Source organism: Haliotis cracherodii, unplaced genomic scaffold (genome assembly GCF_022045235.1).
Source record: "Haliotis cracherodii isolate W230 unplaced genomic scaffold, xgHalCrac1.p SCAF_10, whole genome shotgun sequence".
In the NCBI taxonomy this organism is placed as follows: domain Eukaryota; kingdom Metazoa; phylum Mollusca; class Gastropoda; order Lepetellida; family Haliotidae; genus Haliotis; species Haliotis cracherodii.
In genome coordinates, this window is record NW_027266265.1 from 27165937 (window position 1) to 27173580 (window position 7644).

Sequence of the window (7644 nt, forward strand, 5' to 3'; positions counted from 1 at the left end):
CGGAGAGGGTGGCAGTGGGAAAGGGAGAGGGTGGCAGTGGGAAAGGGATAGGGTGGCAGTGGGGAAGGGAGAGGGTGGCAGTGTGGAAGGTATAGGGTGGCAGTGGGGAAGGAAGAGGATGGCAGTGTGGAACCAATAGGGTGGCAGAGTGGAAGGGAGAGGGTGGCAGTGGGAAAGGGATAGGGTGGCAGTGGGGAAGGGAGAGGGTGGCAGTGTGGAAGCGATAGGGTGGCAGAGTGGAAGGGAGAGGGCGGCACTGGGGAAGGGATAGGGTGGCAGAGTGGAAGGGAGAGGGTTGCAGTGGGGAAGGTATAGGGTGGCAGTGGGGAAGGAAGAGGATGGCAGTGTGGAACCGATAGGGTGGCAGAGTGGAAGGGAGAGGGTGGCAGTGGGAAAGGGATAGGGTGGCAGTGGGGAAGGGAGAGGGTGGCAGAGTGGAAGGGAGAGGGTGGCAGTGGGAAAGGGATAGGGTGGCAGTGGGAAAGGGATAGGGTGGCAGTGGGAAAGGGATAGGGTGGCAGTGGGGAAGGGAGAGGGTGGCAGTGTGGAAGCGATAGGGTGGCAGAGTGGAAGAGAGAAGGTGGCAGTGGGAAAGGGATAGGGTGATAGTGTGGAAGGGAGAGGGTGGCAGTGGGGAAGAGAGAGGGTGGCAGTGTGGAAGGGAGAGGGTGGCAGAGTGGAAAGGAGAGGGTGGCAGTGTGGAAGGGAGAGGATGAAAGTGGGGAAGGGAGAAGGTGGCAGTGTGGAAGGGAGAAGATGGCAGTGTGGAAGGGATAGGGTGGCAGTGGGGAAGGTAAATGTGGCAGTGGGTAAGCGATAGGATGGCAGTGTTGAAGGGAGCGGGTGGCAGTGGGGAAGGGACAGGGTTCAAGTGGAGAAGGTATAGGGTGGCAGTGTGGAAGGGATAGGGTGGCAGTGTGGAAGGGATAGGGTGGAAGTGTGGAAGGGAAAGGGTGGCAGTGGGGAAGCGATAGGGTGGCAGAGTGGAAGGGAGAAGGTGGTAGTGGGGAAGGGAGAGGGTGGCAGTGGGGAAGGTTGAGGGTGGCAGTGGGGAAGCGATAGGGTGGCAGAGAGGAAGGGAGAGGGTGGAATTGGGGAAGGGATAGGGTGGCAGAGTGGAAGGGAGAGGGTGGCAGTGGGAAAGGGATAGGGTGGCAGTGATGAAGGGAGAGGGTGGCAGTGTGGAAGCGATAGGGTGGCAGAGTGGAAGGGAGAGGGTGGCAGAGTGGAAGAGACAGGGTGGCAGTGTGGGAGGGAGAGGGTGGCAGTGTGGAAGAAAGAGGGTGGCAGTGTGGAAGGGATAGGGTGGCAGTTGGGAAGGGAAAGGGTGGCAGTGGTGAAGCGATAGGTTGACAGAGTGGAAGGGAGAAGATGGCAGTGTGGAAGGGAGAAGATGACAGTGTGGAAGGGAGAGGGTGGCATTGGGGAAGGGAGAGTGTGGCAGTGTGGAAGCAATAGGGTGGCAGAGTGGAAGGGAGAGGGTGGCAGTGTGGAAGGGAGAGGATGGAAGTGGGGAAGGGAGAAAGTGGTAGTGGGGAAGGGAGAGGGTGGCAGTGGGAAAGGGACAGGGTGGCAGTGTGGAAGGGAGAGGGTGGCAGTGGGGAAGCGATAGGTTGGCAGAGTGGAAGGGAGAGGGTGGAAGTGGGGAAGGGATAGGGTGGCAGAGTGGAAGGGAGAGGGTGGAAGTGGGGAAGGGATAGGGTGGCAGAGTGGAAGGGAGAGGGTGGCAGTGGGAAAGGGATAGGGTGGCAGTGGGGAAGGGAGAGGGTGGCAGTGGGGAAGCGATAGGGTGGCAGAGTGGAAGGGAGAGGGTGGAAGTGGGGAAGGGATAGGGTGGCAGAGTGGAAGGGAGAGGATGGCAGTGGGAAAGGGAGAGGGTGGCAGTGGGAAAGGGATAGGGTGGCAGTGGGGAAGGGAGAGGGTGGCAGTGTGGAAGCGATAGGGTGGCAGAGTGGAAGGGAGAGGGTGGCACTGGGTAAGGGAGAGGGTGGCAGTGGGGAAGGTATAGGGTGGCAGTGGGGAAGGGAGAGGATGGCAGTGTGGAAGCGATAGGGTGGCAGAGAGGAAGGGAGAGGGTGGCAGTCGGACAGGGATAGGGTGGCAGTGGGGAAGGGAGAGGGTGGCAGTGGGGAAAGGAGAAGATGGCAGTGTGGAAGAGATAGGGTGGCAGTGGGGAAGGGAGAGTGTGGCAGTGTGGAAGCAATAGGGTGGCAGAGTGGAAGGGAGAGGGTGGCAGTGTGGAAAGGGGAGGATGGAAGTGGGGAAGGGAGAAGGTGGTAGTGGGGAAGGGAGAAGATGGCAGTGTGGAAGGGATAAGGTGGCAGTGTGGAAGGGAGAGGGTGGCAGTGCGGAAGCGATAGGGTTGCAGAGTGGAAGGGAGAGGGTGGCAGTTGGGAAGGTATAGGGTGGCAGAGTGAAAGGGAGAAGGTGGCAGTGGGGAAGGGATAGGGTGGCAGTGTGGAAGGGATAGGGTGGCAGTGTGGAAGGGATAGGGTGGCAGTGGGGAAGGGAGAAGATGGCAGTGGGAAAGGGATAGGATGGCAGTGTGGAAGGGATAGGTGGCAGTGGAGAAGGGAGAGGATGGCAGTGTGGAAGGGATAGGTGGCAGTGGGAAAGGGAGAAGATGGCAGTGTGGAAGGGAGAGGGTGGCAGTGTGGAAGGGAGAGGATGGCAGTGGGGAAGGGAGAGGGTGGCAATGTGGAAGGGAGAGGGTGGCAGTGTGGAAGGGAGAGGGTGGCACTGGGGAAGGGAAAGGGTGGTAGTGGGTAAGGAATAGGGTGGCAGTGGGGAAAGGATAGGGTGGCAGTGTGGAAGGGATAGGGTTGCAGTGTGGAAGGGTTAGGGTGGCAGAGGGAAAGGGAAAGGGTGGTAGTGGGTAAGGGATAGGGTGGCAGTGGGGAAAGGATATGGTGGAAGTTTGGAAGGGAGAGGGTGGCAGTGTGGAAGGGAGAGGGTGGCAGTGTGGAAGCGATAGGGTGGCAGAGTGGAAGGGAGAGGGTGGCAGTGGGAAAGGGATAGGGTGGCAGTGGGGAAGGGACAGGGTGGCAGTGTCGAAGCGATAGGGTGGCAGAGTGGAAGAGAGAAGTGGCAGTGGGAAAGGGATAGGGTGATAGTGTGGAAGGGAGAGGGTGGCAGTGGGGAAGAGAGACGGTGGCAGTGTGGAAGGGAGAGAGTGGTAGTGGGGAAGGGAGAGGGTGGTAGTGGGGAAGGGAGAGGGTGGCAGTGTGGAAGCGATAGGGTGGCAGAGTGGAAGGGAGAGGGTGGCTGTGGGGAAGGGATAGGGTGGCAGAGTGGAAGGGAGAAGGTGGCAGTGTGGAAGGGATAGGGTTGCAGTGTGGAAGGGATAGGATGGCAGTGTGGAATGGAGAGGGTGGCAGTGGGGAAGGGAGAGGATGAGAGAGATTGGGATTATTGATGAATTAAGTATTAACAGACAAACACCGAAGCACAGGAAGAAAAGAAATTGTGACATCCCATAATGTGATCCGACCTGGAGAACTCAAAATTCAAGTAAATATCAATATACTGTACCAGAAATTGGAATCACACAACTTTGTGTGAATATAAATCCTACAGAGGCAATATGTATTAACCTGTACTGTCAACCTGTCAAATACTTGACTGTGGAAATCCTCAGGGCAATAGTTGCGCATACCTTGAGAATATACTTCCTACAGAGGCAGTCTGTATTAACCTGTACAGGTAATGTATACAACAGTCAAATACATGACTGTGGAAATCCTCAGGGCAATAGTTGTGCATACCTTGAGAATATACTTTCTACAGAGGCAGTCTGTATTAACCTGTACTGGTTATGTATACAACAGTCAAATACATGACTGTGGGAATCCTCAGGGCATGATGCATACCTTGAGAATATACTTCCTACAGAGGCAGTCTGTATTAACCTGTACTGGTTATGTATACAACAGTCAAATACATGACTGTGGAAACCCTCAGGGCAATAGTTGTGCATACCTTGAGAATATACTTCCTACAGAGGCAGTCTGTATTAACCTGTACTGGTTATGTATACAACAGTCAAATACATGACTGTGGGAATCCTCAGGGCAACAGATGTGCATACCTTGAGAATATACTTCCTACAGAGGCAGTCTGTATTAACCTGTACTGGTTATGTATACAATAGTCAAATACATGACTGTGGGAATCCTCAGGGCATGATGCATACCTTGAGAATATACTTCCTACAGAGGCAGTCTGTATTAACCTGTACTGGTTATGTATACAACAGTCAAGTTCTTGACTGTGGAAATCCTCAGGGCAACAGTTGCACATACCTTGAGAATATACTTCCTACAAGTATACTGCAGTCAAATAACTGAGATCCTCAGGGTAAGTCCGTGGCATATTTTACCAAATAGGATACAAGAAAACAAAACACAGTTCTTGATTTATCTAGATATTTATTGTTGTAAGGGCTTGATAAGATGCAGAGAATAAGTATGTATCAAATTTATCAAAATCAGTGTTTGTATCACCCCAGGTGCCGGAGTGGGTGTGTTTGAAGGGGGGTTGATTGTAGAAGTGGTTCAAGAGAAAGGGTGGGGCGGGGTAAAAACCACCCATCCACCCACATAACCCACCTACATAACACCACTCATCCACCAACTTAACACCGCCTTTATAAAACCACTCATCCACCTACATAAACCACCACTCTACACACTTAATTCTCCCTCATGAAACCATCCATACACCCACCTAACCCACCCACATAAAAACACTCATCCTACCACTTAACTCACCCACATAAAACCACCTCTCCGCCCACTTAACCCACCCACATTAAACCACTCATCCACCCACTTAACCCACCTACATATAACTATCCATCCACCCACTTAACCAACCGACATAAAACCACCACTTCACCCACTTAAATGTCTCCATAACACCACCCATCTACATATAACTATCCATCCCCCCACGTAACCCACCGACATAAAACCACCACTCCACACACTTAATTGTCCCCCATGAAACCATCCATCCACCCACTTAACCCATCCACATAAAACCACCTCTCCACCCACTTAACCCACCCACATAAAACCATCACTCCACCCACTTAACCCACCTACATAAAACCACCACTCCAGACACTTAATTGTCCCTCATGAAACCACCCATCCACCCACTTAACCCACCTACATAAAACCACTCATCCACCCACTTAACCCACCCTCATAAAACCACCTCTCCACCCACTTAACCCACCTACATATAACTATCCATCCCCCCACTTAACCCACCGACATAAAACCACCACTTCACCCACTTAAATGTCACCATAACACCACCCATCTACATATAACTATCCATCCCCCCACTTAACCAACGGACACAAAACCACCACTTCACCCACTTAAATGTCTCCATAACACCACCCATCCACCCACCTACATATAACTATCCATCCACCCACTTAACCCACCGACATAAAACCACCACTCCACACACTTAATTCCACACATATATGGAGCTAATTTCATACAACCCTTAGAACCACCCACCCACCAACATACAGAGACCTACTTATCAACAACATGAACACTCCAACTTACCACTGAAGTGTCCGTGAGAGGCTGCCTCTGTGCTCCCTGGATGCTGAGAGTTGTCAGGCAGTCTCTGTAGTGGGTGTGGCTTGGCGGACGTCCTTCGTGAGGAGGAGTTGGCTTGCTTTCTCCTCCACACCTTGCGTAACCTGAAAGGCTGCCATCTCCTTCCACTCCATCTCCTTCACCTCCTGTCTCAGCTCCTTCAGCTTCCTGTCAATGATGGCCTGGAGTTCCTGACGGGAGGCTTCCACCTTGCGCCGCTTGTTGCTCATCTCCAGCTTCAGGTCATGGAGCTTCCTCTTGTGAGAACACTCCTGGGCCTACAAGGGACAACATAGCTTTTATTATGGAAGGCCAGAAGACTATCAAATCAGCATCTATATAATCTGTCACTCTTAATAACCTTGCTGTGAATGATGGTCACCAGAAAACATATCCACATGGTCTTACAAATCTTTCGTAGTTTGTAGGGTGGTTATAACAAAGGAATTTTCAGTGTTCATATCTGATATTGCTGTATCTTGTGTACCATTACATTCATTAATGTGATGACATTTTCATTTGGACACACACAAGTGAAACTCAAATATATATGAAACAAATACTGACTCTCTGTGAAGAAGCTCCCTGATTCTCTGAAGCTACATCAGCAGCAGCAGCAGCAGCAGCAGGTCCGGATACCTCCTCCAGACTCATCCTGGCAAAGACTGGAATCAGCTGCTTCTCAGCCCGAGGGTCTGTCTTCAGCTTGGTGTGGCGGCTTCTCCTTGGGGCAGGAGACAGGCATGGAGAGTGATCATCTTCCAGAACCAAACTGTTCTCAGCTTGGTGGTCCTTGGAACGGCTCTTCCTGCTCGAAGGACGCAGGCACGGAGTGTCCCTGTCACCCTGGAATGGGTATACCATCTAGTAATGAGGACAGCACTATGCATATGTATCTCACCCATGACAGTCATGTTTGTGGTATTGCATTAGTACCATAAGAGACAAAATGTAGACATCCTCTATATCTCCACTGCTCGTATTTTGGTAAACCTACACTAACCCCTGGACCCATCCACAAGGTTTTCAGAATTCAAAATTATCATATCAGAAATTAAGATAAAGAGCCATCATATTACAATCTCAAAGAAGACATATTTAATGTGTCCTTGAATTGATGACATACTCACTTTGTCTTCATCATACCAAACCCGGACTCCCCTCTCCTAAAATTTATTAAAACAATAGTGATAAAATATGTTACAAGAAAAGCACAACAAACTTCCCATGAACTAAATTTTGAGGTCATATTGAGGTCCTACACAAGTGGAGCAAATTATTCTGAGGCCACATTATCTTCTACTGATGTCTTACACAACAGGGGCACAGTATTCTGAGTTCACACCAATTGAGATTCTACACCAGGGGCACAGTATTCTGAGGTCGCAGCAGCAGCTACTGAGATCCTTCACTATGGGGTACATTATTCTGAGGTCACAGCAGCTACTGAGATTCTACACCAGGGGGTACAGTATTCTGAGGTCACAGCTACTGAGATTCTACACCAGGGGGCACAGTATTCCGAGGTCACAGCTACTGAGATTCTACACCAGGGGGCACAGTATTCTGAGGTCACAGCTACTGAGATTCTACACCAGGGGGCACAGTATTCTGAGGTCACAGCAGCAGCTACTGAGGTCCTACCTGTGGATGTTTAAAGCAGGGGCTTGTTGTACCCCAGGGAGTGAGTGTGGGCAACAAGTTCCTTGACAGAGGGACACTTCTTACTTACTTACTTACTTTGTAGATTTAACGTGCGCTTTCCGACTGATGCATATTTCGCACACGGGCCCGGCCAGGCCATTTAATGTGTTTCCGAAAGGGGCGAAAGTGGTGTGTGCAACCCAAGAGGGGGCTTTAGGGGTTGCTTATATAGAATTTGGGAATTTTGAGATTTGGAATAGATGCCGATGGGGTAAGGGAGGAGAACTAAGGGAGCTGGGTATGGTGGATTTTTGTGTGTTTATGTAATTTTGATTTGGTGGGTTATAGTGTTTTTAGATGCGTTTTATTAGTTCCG

The 7644-nt window shown here is 51.1% G+C and overlaps 1 pseudogene; it reads right to left on the reverse strand.

Moving 5' to 3' along the window:
* Window positions 1–3689: 3689 nt before the first annotated feature.
* Window positions 3690–6278, reverse strand: LOC139453680 (uncharacterized; annotated as a pseudogene).
* Between the last annotated feature and the right edge of the window lie 1366 nt (window positions 6279–7644).